Source organism: Engystomops pustulosus, chromosome 4 (genome assembly GCF_040894005.1).
Source record: "Engystomops pustulosus chromosome 4, aEngPut4.maternal, whole genome shotgun sequence".
Lineage (NCBI taxonomy): Eukaryota > Metazoa > Chordata > Amphibia > Anura > Leptodactylidae > Engystomops > Engystomops pustulosus.
Genome location: NC_092414.1, coordinates 96288524 through 96301271, shown reverse-complemented (window position 1 = coordinate 96301271; position 12748 = coordinate 96288524). Strand labels below are relative to the sequence as shown.

Genomic DNA, 12748 nt, shown 5'->3' with positions numbered 1-12748 from the left:
CCATGTCTCCATCTTGTAGATTATTGGCATGTACCGGGAGAAACTGCATGATGATTTTTGGGGTGTTTGCCTCCAGTTGCATGAATTGGGTAAAATACTTTTGACACTACAATTGCAAATGTAGAGAAATTGCAAAGCAAATTTTACTCAACACCATTCAATTTGTGTTACATTTGAGGCAGGATCTTATGGGTTAAAGTGCTCATACAACCCTAAATAAATTCTTTGAGGGTTGCTCTTTACTAAAATGGGGTCACTACATGGGGGTTTCTATTGTACTGGTACCTCAGGGGCACCCCAACACCAGTCTAGTGAAACGGGTGCTCCAAAAACTAGATTTTGCTTGTCCCTTCTCCGGCCTGCTCTGTCCCCAGCCTGTAGACTATTGCTCAACATGGGGCATTGCCATACCCGAAGTAACCCACTGAATGATTTTTGGGGTGTTTATCCACAGTGGGATGAGTTTGGGCTGAATACATTTCTTCCTACTTTGGCACATTTGAGAAAACAATACAATTTTTACACTGCCCCCATCATTTTGTATAACGTTTGACCCAGCATCTCAGGGGTTGAAATGTTCATACAACCCTAGATAAATTCTTTGAAGGGTGCCCTTTCCTAAAATGGGGTCACTACTTGGGGGGGTTTCCATTGTACTGGTACTGGCGCACCCCAAGACCAGTCTAGTGACAAGGGTGCTCCAAAAGCAAAATTTCGCTCCTTCCCTTCTCAACCCTGCCGTGTGCCCAGCCTGTCAATTTTTGGCACATGTGTGGTATTGCTGTACTCGAAACAACCCAAAGAATTATTTTTGTGGTGTTTGTCTGAAGTGACATGAGTTGGACACAGTAAATTAGGTGCGAAAATGAAATTTTTGAGATAAAAACGCAATTTTTAATATGCACCATTTACTTTGCATTAAATTTTGACCATCATGTTGGGGGTTAAAATGCTCGACACAACCCCATATAAATTCTTTGACGGGTCTAGTTTCCAAAATGGTATAATTTCTCGGGGGTTTCTATTGCACTGGTACCTCACGGGCCCTGCGAACATGACATGGCACTCCAAATCCAGACAGGTGAAAATAGAGCTCCAAAAGCAAAATTTTGCTCCTTCCCTTCTCATCCCTGCTGTGTACCCAGCCTGTCAATTTTTGGCACATGTGTGGTATTGCTGTACTCGGGACAACCCGCAGAATGATTTTTGGGTTGTTTGTCTAAAGTGGCATGGGTGGGATACAATATATTAGTTAGTAAAATTACATTTTTGAGATAAAAATGCAGTTTTTACTCTGCACCATTTACTTTGCATTATTTTTGGCCAGCAGTTTAGGGGTTAAAATGCTCACCTCCAACCCCAGATAAATCTTTGAGGGGTGTAGTTTCCAAAATGGTATAACTTCTCGGGGGGGCACTGGTACCTCACGGGCCCTGCGAACATGACATGGCACTCCAAATCCAAACGTGTTAAAATGGAGCTACAAAAGCAAAATTTCGCTCCTTCCCTTCTCAGCCCTGCCGTGTGCCCAGCCTGTCAATTATTGGCACATATGTGGTATTGCCATACTCTGGACAACCTGCAGAATAATTTTTGGGGTGTTTGTCTAAAGTGGCATAGGTTGGGCACAATATATTAGGCACTAAAACTAAATTTTTGAGATAAAAAGGCATCTTTTACTCTGCACCATTTAATTTGCATTAGATTTTGGCCAGCATGTTGGGGGTTAAAATGCTCACACCAACCCCAGATAAATTCTTTGAGGGGTCTAGTTTCCTAAATGGTGACATCTTTGGGAGTTTTCTATTATACTGTTAGTTCGGGGGCTCTTCAAGTACACTGTGGCAGCACAAAACATTTGCAGTCAAATTGGCCTTCCAAAAACCCAATGGTACAAACTCTGTTCTGGACATTGCCGTATGACTAAAGAGCAGTTGACATCCACATGTCTGGTATTACCGTACTCGGAAGAAGCAGGGAAACAATTTTGGGATGTATATTTACATCAAATTCCATCTGAATTTGTCCATTTTAGGGCTAAATGAAAATAATCCTATTCAAAAATTGAAATTTAAAAATTTGCAATCCATTTTGTTTGCTTCCAGAGAAAGATTTAAAGGGTTAACAGACTTCACAAATGCTGATTTGAATAGTTTGAGATGTTAGGTTCAGAAAATGTCTCTTGAAAATCTGAGAAGTTGCTACTAAAACTTGAAACCTTCTCAGATCCGTAAAATAGATGGAAATGTAAAACAAATTATGGAAATAAAAATAAGACCAATGGCAAAAGGTTTCTACAAAAAAAAATTGTGGTATGACTTTTTGTCAAAAAAGTATAACATTTGAAATTTGAAAATTGTCATTTTTTTCAAATTTTTCCTAAATTATTGAATTTTCACCCCCAAAAAATAAGCTGATCACCGAAATGATAATACTAACATAAACTACAATGTCTCACGAGAAAACAATCTCAAAATCACAAGGATATCTTAAAGTGTTGAAAAGTTATTACCACAGGAAGAAAAACTGGTCAAATTTTAAGAAAAAGGTCTGAGCATTAACTTAAAAACAGGCTGCATCTTTAAGGAGTTAAATACCATCACTATGAAATTTGTTATGCAGAAAACAAGCCTCACACAGCTCCTTACATGGAAGAATAAAGATATGGATTTTTGAAGGGGGAGAGTGAGAAATGAGATTGCAAAAAACAAAAATGGCCTGGTCTTTAACCCCTTAGCGCTCCACGCCGTAGCTGTACTGTGCCCAGTCCTGCGAATAGCGCTCAGCGCAGTACAGCTACTGTGCGGAGACGATGCCGGTTCAGTTCGACACAGGAGCCGAACCAGCATCGGGGGTCGCGGGATGTCAGCGGTAATCTTACCGCTTTACCCCTTAAGGGGTTAAAGGATTAAGCAAACTTGAATTTAAATGTTTTTTGGTCATTAATGACCAAGAGTCTTGTGTGGTGAGTATGCATGCAGCCCAATGGAAGTTATTACCGTAATTGTTTCTTTGAAACACTTGTACTTGCTAATTCCAGGTCTTTATATTGCTCTCCACAGGTGTTCCTTGGCATTTGGACAACTCCAATAATTCTTTAATTTCCCATGTCAGAGATCTTGCATGCAGCACGTGGTCATACCCAGTTTATGGTGAAATAATCTTTATTCCATTTCCTAATTATGGTCTTAGTAGTGCTCCTTTAAGACAGCAGTATTTTAGAAACCCTTCTGTAACCACTGCCATCAGTATGCTTTGTAAAAAATAAGATTGTGATGGTCTTGAAACAATTCACTGGTTTTACCCATCATGATATTTTTATTGTTGAACTAGCTGATATTTTTACAAAGCATCAGGACTGCTTCTAATTACTGATAGATTTCAGCTGGTGTCATGACTTTCCATGGCTTTTTGCACCTATTATGCAATTACTTGGAAAATTGCTGGCATGTTCAATATTTTTTTACCCACTGTATATATAATTATTTTTATAGAAGATATTCGTATCTGCCACTGATCTGTTTTGTGACATTTGTTGCTTGTGTCGTGTGAGCACATAACTTCTGCTGGGTTTTAATCTATGATTCTGTGCAGCCTGCAGTTAGAAGAGTCACTATCCACTGTGACTCAAATCATCACAACTTCTAGAGCCTGAATATAGAGAAGTCTTCAGCTTCACTGTCAGCTGTTCGCCCACTGCCTTCATGGTAAATTCTTCTATAATCAGTGCATTATTCTGACTTCTGCACAGGCCAGAATCTTGTTTCATCTTATTCTAAAGCCAGAACTATTATAGATTCAGATTCTTTTTTTAGCTAACCAATATTTTTTTTTTCAAATCAGGTTTCTTTCTTTTGACCTTTGTGCCAGGTGTCCCTAGAAACTCATTGGGGCGCATTTAAGTAGGGTTTTTGGCACACGCGATCTGATTTTTGCGCAATCGCGCCGACTTGCGTGCGACACAAATCGGGGGTGTGGCAGACGGCAACCCGACTGATTCGGACTAAGCGCTGGATTTACAATTCAAATTGTGTTGCAAGACAATGCACTTACATGCACCAAGAAGAAGGAGGTGAACTCCGGCGTACCTCTCAGCGGGGAAGCGACACATGTAGGAAAATGGACGCACGATCTTGAAGAATCTCGTCGGACTTCATCCTCTTCAGACAACGCACCTCGTGGGTTCACGACAGGACCGGGTAAGTAAATCTGCCCCACGGTGTTCAAATCTGCTTTTTTTCTCTAATATTTTTTAATATGTACAAATTCTATATCCAATACCTTCCACTGCACATACTAAGGTCCCTTCCACACTTGTGAGTGTTATGCGCTGAACTCGCATCACACTCTCAGTGAGTGCTTCCTGGATCGCCTGGCCCGAACGCTGCAAACCGGAACTGAACTCAGCATGTCAGTTCAGTTCCAGTTTACAGCGTTGGGATCGGGCGATCCAGGCAGCACGCTTCAAGTGTGATGCCAGTTCAGCGCATCACAATCGCAAGTGTGGACGGGACCTTACTGTTTGCCCTTTTAACATGTTAATGGTATTCAGTTTCACTTGGAAGGATATACAACACATGTGTGATTTAAGTCAATTGGTATATGGTATACATAAGACTATGTTCACATAATATTTGATAACACACTATCCTCTTGTGTTCACTATACTGACTATTCATATGCTAAATTCAGTTCCTTTTCATGTCCTTTTGCCTCTACTATGCTGACTATTCAAGTCCAGATTACAAGCATGTATTATCCTGCATAATACATGCAAAATACAACCGCACCATTGCAACTACATAATGACTGAATAATTCCACCATACTTATACTGAATAGAACTCAATAACATAATGTATACAATGAAAAATAGCAATAAACAATGACCAGTTCTCCTAAATTACTCTGTAGAGCATACAAGTGATTACAGTATGATGACAACTAATGATGGTCTTTCCGATTACATTATTTTTCAATTTCTATTGTAGCCTTCATAGCGCTCCCTATATAATGGCATCTCTCGAAGTTTGTGATGATTTTTGACACCTTCTGGCTGTGACATATTTTTTTAGAATTTGCTCCCCAATGTGTTTCAGTTTTTGCGCACATCTCAACGCTGCACCCCTATTAATACCACTGTAACAGTATAGTGTCTCCTGGATAACAACTATGGGGGAGATTTATCAGTGTTAAAAAGGAAGAATTTTTTTTTTTTTTTGATTACACTACCTCTATGCAATGTGGGTATGGAGGGGGTGAAGGTAGTATGGCAAAGTGGGCCGGTGCTGGGCATACCGGCACCGCGCCTGCACACTAACCAAAGCCTGCAAACTTTTAGTATTCAAAGTTTAAGAAACACATGCGTTAACACTATGCTACTGCATGTGTTAACCCATGTGTTCACAAACACATGTGTTAACACTGTTAACCCTGGGTTACCATATGTCAACACAGTTAACAAATGTGTTAACATTGCATTAACTCATGTTAACAGCTATTTAATCAGGTAAATCTCTTTTCATCTGTTCTGATGCGTTTGAAAATGCATATATTAATAGCACGCCATGTAGTAGAAAACTGTATGATTCAGAGATCCAGTGTTCTGTGTATTCCCTGCCTTGCTCTTGCACTAGATCTCTGTACAAGCAGTACCACTGATCCTGATTGGCTGAGCTGTTTGTGCACCTTCATGTGAATGCCCTGAGTGCTATTGGCATCACTAGCTGATGTCACAAGCAGGAAGTCCCATCCACTTCAATGAAAAACTGAGTGTTTTCCACACAGCCTCATATATCTATTAGCCCGAAATCTCAGGATAGCAGCAGCATGATACAGGTATCAATGGCATTGTTATCAGAGGCTCTCTTCAGCTGTGCTAAAACTATTTTGTGTCAGTAACTTTAAAGTCGCTCTTTAACTACAACATCTCATAGTCAAAGAGAGGGTACACACAGAGGTAATCCTCTGAATCAATAATATCTGCATATTCAAGATGCCAAACCATTGATTCCTTATGGCAGTACAGACCTGGTTTTGACAGGTCCATAGTCTTGGTGGGTCACATATATCTTTAGGCCCTGGGTTCTGTAGAGAACTCGCATGGCTTTTCTTCATTAGATGCATACTTCTGCTGCTGGGAACTAATCACTACAGGAAAATGGTTTTGAAAATGTAGAATTGTAAATGTAATCTATTTGTAAAACAGATAAAATACTTTTCTTTGGTAACAATGATGATAAAAATTTAATAAATGAAAGGGACTCAACCATGGTTATATTGGACTTAATTTTTTGACTATCTTTAGTATATGCTTAGTATATTAGGCTGTGCAAGAGGAATATTTTGATTGGATGCCTGTAAGCACTTACCTTCATTACAAGGGTATGAGGTAAAACTGTTCTAGTTACCCATGGAAACCAATTAGAGCTCAGCTTTAATTTATAAACAGCTGTGGGGAAATAAAAACTAAGCTTTGATTGTTTCCATGGGCTACTAGAACAGTTCTGCTCTAAAATATGTCTGATGAATCTCCCCCAAATGCAATGCAGACTTGGAGCAACTCCAGTGGCAGCGCATCCCCTGCCCACGTGGCACCCTGCCTGGACCCAGCCTACACTGCCAGCAGCAGTATCCAGTCCCATCACTCAAGGCCTGCATAGCTGAGCACACCAAGGCAGCGAGAGCCCATGGGTTTGGCCTGTCCTCGGGCAGGAGTGCCCCTGGCCACATCGAGCTGCTAGCAGCACCAACAAAGGGCACATGGTGAGCGCAATGAGCTTGCTCAGCTGGGCCCGTACCACCCATCCAGCAACCACCACACCTGCAGCCAAAACGGGGATCACACCACGGATTGCACTGTGGCCGGAAGCATCAGCGGGAGCATAGGCAGCTTCTGAATATGGGAGTGCCCGTAAGCTGCCACCATTTCCCCCTCCACCTCCTCCCCATGCAGGTACATGTTGGGATCGCTTGCACCAGACAGTTTGGGTCTGCTGGTTGAGCACAACAGAGTGCAGTTTCAAGGAGACACCAGGCTGCCGAATTGTAGGTGATCACAAGCGATACTGGTGTCCTGGTCCAACCTGAGGTCTCACACGCAGTCGTGTGCTGGTGCCGGTACTGGTGGAAACAAAGCAGCGTTCAGTGTCAAACTGCTGTAGCCAGCATCACAACGCCATCCATGTACCCACCCAAGTGCAGGTAACCGGCATATAAGCTATGTTACCTGTGTTGTTTCTACTGTGAATGTCAATTGTAAACACGTTACATGCTCATAACCCCATAGTATGTCGTCGTATATGTCGTATAGTATGTTGTATCGTACTGTAATGTAGTGTTGTAATTATGTAACTTGTAACTAAGAACGCGTACAATAGCAACCAAGCTGAGTAACTCCAAAGTCTGTTTACTAAATGTCTTTTGTCTGTCCATTTATCTAGCTATGTGTGTGTAACTGTAACCCTATGCTGGACACTTTGTACAAAATAATTTCCCAACCCGGGATCAATAAAGTTGTATTACCATATATACTCGAGTATAAGCCTAGTTTTTCAGCACCAAAAATGTGCTGAAAACCCAAACTTGGCTTATACTCGAGTAAAAAAATATAGGTTTTACCAGGTTTTTGTGGTAAAATTAGGGGCCTCGGCTTATACTTGGGTCGGCTTATACTCGAGTATATATGGTATATACAAAACAGAACTGCAATATTACTGTGTGTAATTCTGTGAGCCATTCTAACCAAAATGAAAATAGGAGAGTTCAGTAAATCCTTGATAAACTAAATGAAACAAAATATTTATTTAATCCCCTATCCTTATTATATACAGTTTCCGTTATCTACACATTTTGCATTATTTGTATAGACGTTATAGCTCCTTCTCAAATAATAGGGAAAGTGATCATTTTAATGCATTAGTGGCAGAAAATTAAACATTGTGCTGCCTGCATTTAACCACAATTGATATTCAGAGAACAGGCTAAAGTTGGGTAACTGCTTTACTGGCAATAATAAAATCCCTCATTTGACATAAAATATTTGTTATGTTCTGAAATTCTAATTAGAGAGGGTTTAATCAGTCTTAAAATCACATATGCACTAAATCAAAGGAATTAATCCTTGCAGCTAAACTATTATGTGGCTCCATAAAACCAGCGTTCCTGCCCAGTTTGACACTAGAAATTTGGCAAATATTAATCCATCAAGTGTCCATATAATCCAACAATTGTGCTGTGGATATTAAATAGCTCTGCTTAGTTACTGGATTGTAGTGCGTGAAGCTGAAAAGATATTCACACAAACAGAAGCAAAAATAGTTTAGTTATATACTGATCTATAAGGTCTACGGTTTTATATTTAAGATCCTGTTTACACCTTATTTTCTTTAGGCTTGGTATATGCATCCAATGCATGACAAAATAGTTTACTCTATTAAGTTGATGTGCAACATCGACGGGACTCTACCCCATTTAAAGGGAACCTGTGATCAGAAAGTGGTCTAATAAACTATTACCCGTATGTTGTCAAGCAGCTTTACACCTTCCAGATCAGGTTTCTTTCATGGCCCAGCTTGGTTCCATCACCCACAAAATAATCTTTGAAGTGAGATGTAAATTTGTATACAGTCAAGGAGGCAACACAGAATTCAAGGTCTGCCTGCCTCAGAACACCTCCGCTCCTGTTATTGATATCATGCACAGGACTTCTGGAGATCGGGATAGTGATTTTTCTGGTTCAGCACCATCAATTACATTGAAGGTGGTTTCTCTGACTAAGGCTACATTCACACTGCCGTTGCCCACCGTACTGTAGCACGGCGGGCAACGGTAGCGCACGTGAAGAGGATGAGGAGGTGAGCGCAGCTCACCCCGCCCCTCTCCATCGGAAAATATGGCGCGTGGCGCCGTACTATGGAGAAAGATCAGACATGTCCTATTTTTCCGGGGTACATTTTTTTGTAGACCTATAGACTTATATTGCTTTGCATGCTCCGCATCTGTGAAAAAATAGGACAGGTTCCTGGATCTGTGAAAATCACTGAACCACAGACGTGAAAAGTGTGAAATTTCTAGTGATTATACAATTGCTCTGCCTTCATTAGAGCAGTATTTTTTCACTGCCAAAAGTAATGGGAATCAGTTATGCTGACAGATATTTATGAAACTAAATCTGACATTATAAGGAGACAAAGGTAGAGGGTTTTATTTAATTGAAAATAATTCAAACTTAATGACCAGTATTTTTAACAAATACCTAAGAAATGTACATATGGGAGGACAGGGCCGATTCTAGTATTTGTTCTGCCTGAGGCAAAAATTAAAATACCTCCCCCCACCCCCACTAACACTTCCACCAATCATAAGAAATGGCAGATGCGGCCTTGTGGGAGGATCAAAGTATAGTAAATGGGTTTTCAGGATTAGTTAACCTAGCCTTTAAAGAAACCATGCCACAACAAACACATGCTATGGACAGGTTTGTTGTGCTGATTTTGTATGAAAAAAGACATTTTTGAAAAAAATATTTTGTATAACCTCCTTAAAGGGGTTGTCTGGGCATTAAAAAAAAGTTATACATCTGGCTTGGGGTTATTATACATCTCTCCACTAGCATTTTCCTGGTATAGCATTAGATTCAATGGTGCATGAGGCAAGCAGAAGTAGTTGGATGGGACAATGGGAGGGCTGGAGGGCCCTAGTGTTATCCCAAAGGCACAGAGACATACAGAAAGGCCACTTAGATTTTTGTTGGTGCCTTATTTAGGATTTAGTTCTAAGAGCTTTAATTAATTAATGTATCTATCCTCTGTATACTGTACCATGTTTATGTTTTGAAGCAAATATAAAACTGAACAGATGGAAAATGAAAAGCCTTTACTGAAAATGAGCCTTTCATCTGACAAACCTAAGTAACAAGCAAAGCAGATAGGATTTATAGAATTGCCTGAAGTTAGCAATTTAATTAACATTTTTAAAGAACTTTATCTATATTAACACATATATTCTGTGTCTGTCAGCTTGATGGCATCCAGGTCACTTGTACAGCTGGTATATTTAATGGAATTACTATTAGCAAAACTTAGAAATTACAAGCTGATGCCAAACATCATCTTCCATCTGTTTCAGTCTCTGGCCCATTGAGAGGAACACTAAGGCCACAAGTCCTTTTCCTAACAGTAATCTCAGACTATTACTTATTAATATATCACATATGTTATCAGAAATGCTGTAGACAACACTCAAGCTCATGTGAATTTGCATATTAACACAAAAAGGATTCACAATATGTTGATTGCCTGAATAAAAATAAGTCATTCTGCATTTCAGAGAAAACTGGGCCCTTAAAGGGACTTTGTCACCAGCTTTTACACTAATTACTAATTTACTGGTGCAGTTTTAAATACGCATAATTTCTCATTGCCTTTTTTATGTTAAATTGCGTCCCTTTACCTTTAAAAACAAAATCTGTTCCAGTCATATGCCAGTGATCTGAGAAGAGTCACTTTTCGAGGCAGGAAGAGGGGTATCATTTCAGACACACCTTTCTTTGGCTTAGAACCGTGCAACAGTTTGATGTCAAATTAAAGATAAGAATCTTTTTAGAAAATACATAAGGATTGTGGTCCTGTGAGCTACAGAACCAGTTAAAGATATAGGTGATCTTTAGCACCTTACGGACAAGGCCTAAATTGGCCTTCAGTAAACAACACTTTTTTTTTTCATGCTCGGCTTCCAAAACGCATAACTTTTTCTCTGATGAGGTTCTGTATTACACAGCTGACACCTCCCTTCAACTTCCCCGATCAGTGCTGGCACCAGTTGCAGCAATTAAACTGTTATGTGCCATTGTTGAACCTGACTGCAGCACCAAGTAATGCTGCCAGGTCATATAGGTTCCAAATTTATATAAATGAAAATGCCAACAAAAAACGACACCTTGCCCGAACTATGTAAAAGCTATGGGCATCGGAAAATTACAAAACAGCAAAGTTTTTTTGTACCAAATATTTGAATCTTTTAAAATCTTCTAAAACATAAGAAAAGTCTCATAAAATTGGTATCTCAGTAGTCATACTGAGCCAAAGAATGAAGGGTATGTATAATTTGGAGCGCATAATGAAAGCCGGAAAAATAGAGTTCACAATTAAATGGTGCAAATTTGTCAATTTCACCTTACATGGAAAATTAATTGGTGCCATTAAATATTAAGTGTTGTCACTAAAAAGTACTATTTGTTCCACAGACAATGTTGTTATAAGTTATGGCTTTTGGCAGGTGGGGAGTAAAAACAGAAAGTCAAAAATGATAAGGGTAGGGTTAACACCCTTACTGATGTGTGATGCAGTAGTACATCACAAGGCCGATAAAGGAGTATGGAGAGAGCTCATGGACTGAGCCATCTCCATATACAAACCGGCTGTTTGCTTTATATTTCAGCTAACAACCACTGGTAACACCTGTGATCGGAGTCAGCAATCCTTTAACTGTCCCTGGTAAAGCCGTCAGCAGCAGTTGAAAGCCAGTAGCGTGTGGGGCTCTACCATTTTGGATCTCTAAAGATCTGTTAGAGTATGCCAGTAGCACGCTTTTACAGATCTATAGAAAAGTCTTCATATACTGCAATACTGTAGTATTACAGTATATGGTAGGAGCAGTCAAACTCCCTAGGGATAAAGTATCTTAGGGGGTATAAAAATACAAAAAAAAAAAATTAAGAACCCTACAAGATCAACTCTCTTCCTTTGCACTAGAACCGATATAAAAATAAATGAACAAATAAGATCATAAGTATTTTGGGACAGGGCGATACCTATCTAAATATAAAAACAATTATTCATAACCGTGCAGCCTGTAACGGAAAATAGCACACAAGTGTCTGAACCATTCCTTTTTTTGCCATTTCACAACATATAAGAATTAATAAAAAGGGATTAAAAGGGTGTACTGGATGCCGAAGTATGAAAAAGTTATTGTTTAAGATGTATTAAAACACAATAAAACCTATATAAATTTGGTTACACCGACCAAAGAATAAAGGAGATGTGTCATTTAAGGCGCAAGTTGTAAAAACGGAGCCCACAAGATAGTAGCACAAATTCCATTGCCAATTTCACTGCATTTGGATTTTTTCCCGCTTCCAAGTACGCTGTATGGAATATTAAATACAGTCACTACTAAGTACAATTAATTATGCAGAAAACAAACGCTAATATAGCTCTCAATAACAAAAGTTAAAGATTTTTAAAGATGTGGAGTGAAAAATTTAAACAAAAAAAAGGGCCAAGTTGTTAAGGGGTTAATACTATGTGGTGACAGCTGTATTATTATGAACATATCTGGAAATTCTTTTACCCAATAAACCCAGCTATAGTTTAACAACTCACACGCCCTGCTAATTGAATACATCCAGGCAGATAGCTCTGCAATTACTTACATGTCAGTCCTGTAGAGATAGTGACTGCAGAGATAATCATGCAATGTGATAGCTGGCATTTCCATGGAGAAGGTAGAGGATTTTTTTATTTTTACTCCACACTTAAGCATGCAGTATAGCTGCTTCCCCTATTGATCCTTTTATAGATCATGACAGAACGCGTGACACCCACCACTCTGTCAGATAGAGATGTTGCTGGTACTAAATTACACAATAGTGGACACTGTTAGCTTAGTTTTGCTACATTTTTGAATAATCCTCTTGAAACCTCCTGTTTTTTATTTTTCTGAAACAAAACAATTTTTTTTTCACA

The 12748-nt window shown here is 39.4% G+C and overlaps 1 protein-coding gene across 1 annotated transcript in view; it reads left to right on the top strand.

The window, feature by feature from the left end:
• Window positions 1–7127: 7127 nt before the first annotated feature.
• The window catches only part of LOC140126865 (V-set domain-containing T-cell activation inhibitor 1-like), a 31648-nt gene continuing 26027 nt past the window's right edge, over window positions 7128–12748 (top strand). The window contains exon 1 of the mRNA XM_072146819.1: window positions 7128–7202. The gene's annotated coding sequence lies outside the window, so the exon portion shown is untranslated. The remainder of the gene's footprint in view (window positions 7203–12748) is intronic.